The following is a 1,767-nucleotide window of genomic DNA, read 5'->3' on the forward strand; positions in this document are numbered from 1 at the left end:
AGTGTTGAAAACAATCACGATTCATCATCTTCCAAATGGTTGAACTTATGACTTGTAAAAGTGTGAACCGTGGGAGCTTTGGCTTTCCATTCTAGTTCCACCACCTCACTTGTGAACCTTGTGTATGAACACTCAAGTGGCTTCCTAGTATCAAAGTAACATAACCTCGCCTCGCCTCTAACACTTAGTTAACTCTTTCCATGTTGCGTTGGCTCACCCAGGTTAGGACTTACTTGGCCACTTGAGAATGTATTAGTTAGTTTTATTTCTTGTTATTCGTGACCCTTCGAATCATCCTTGTGATGATTTGTATAGTGGTGAATCATACAATGACGTTAAATCTCCATGCTTAACCTACATGAAAATCTATGATACTTATGATGGACTTAGCTTAGGTTAATATTATAACTATATATATATATATATATATATATATATATATATATATATATATATATATATATATATATATATATATATATATATATATATAGGCAAATTGGATTTAAATAATCCCAACTCACTGTTATTGGCCAATAATAATCACAACTCATTTAATCACCAATAATAATCCGAACTATTCACTTTTGTTTGTAAAATACTCCCAGTTAAAAAACACTAACTAGGTTAAAAATTTGCTGATGTGGCTTGCCACGTCACCTGCCACATCAGTTGCCATGTAATCGAAAAACGCCACGCAGACTGCCACATCAGTTGCCACGTCATCAAAAATGACACGTAGGCTGCCACATCAGCTGCCACGTCATCAAAAATGCCACATCAACTGCCACGTCGTATGACACATCAGCTAAAAGGGCCACATCAGATGCCACATCAGCAAAATTTTAACCTAGTTAGTGTTTTTTTAACTGGGAGTATTTTACAAACAAAAGTGAATAGTTCGGATTATTATTGATGATTAAATGAGTTGGGATTATTATTGGTCAATAACAGTAAGTTGGGATTATTTAAATCCAATTTGCCATATATATATATATATATATATATATATAAATATGAACATGGCTGAATTTATGATGATAATCGCGTCATGATTATTCGTCATAAACTTAGGCTACTTTATCTACAAATCTAAGTCTCTCGTTGATGATTCTAATGGGAAAACTAGGACCCATGAAATCACATACAACATAGTGTCAAAAACGAGTACTTAGACTAGATAATACTTTTATACATATATACCTTTTGTACTTTAAATTCCAATCCGAATCTTCCATCTTAATTCTGTTGCTTACCCACCTTCGTTTACCCCATGTAGGGTGACCTCGGTGTTCCATCCTCCAACTTACAAACTCTTCACGGGATTCAAAGGAAAGCTTTGCAAAACCGTGAGTACACTCGAACGCCCATTTTATGCTTTTACACTTTTGGGTGCAATATGTTTAATCTATTAAAATCACAACCACACTTATACTTTATGCAAACACAACAATCCAATACATGTATACATACGTTATACTTGATTCGTTATTCTAGGGTTATACTTTTTATGATAACTAGTCATTAACTTTGTACGAGCATACCCTTAACATGTATAGCGCTTTAGGAGTAACACACCGCCCGTGTTCGTTAGGTCATGTTAAGTCTTTAAACATTGCTTTAAACCTTGGGTTGACTTGAATATTCACATGCCAGTTTTTACGTTAATCTTGATAGCTTTGTTTGCCATGTGGATTAGTTAAAATCTTTTATACTTATGTTATGTATTAAACTTGTGTACTCGCCAATGCCTTGTGTGTTGAACTA

This window comes from Helianthus annuus, chromosome 5 (assembly GCF_002127325.2).
Source record: "Helianthus annuus cultivar XRQ/B chromosome 5, HanXRQr2.0-SUNRISE, whole genome shotgun sequence".
Classification (NCBI taxonomy): Eukaryota; Viridiplantae; Streptophyta; class Magnoliopsida; order Asterales; family Asteraceae; genus Helianthus; species Helianthus annuus.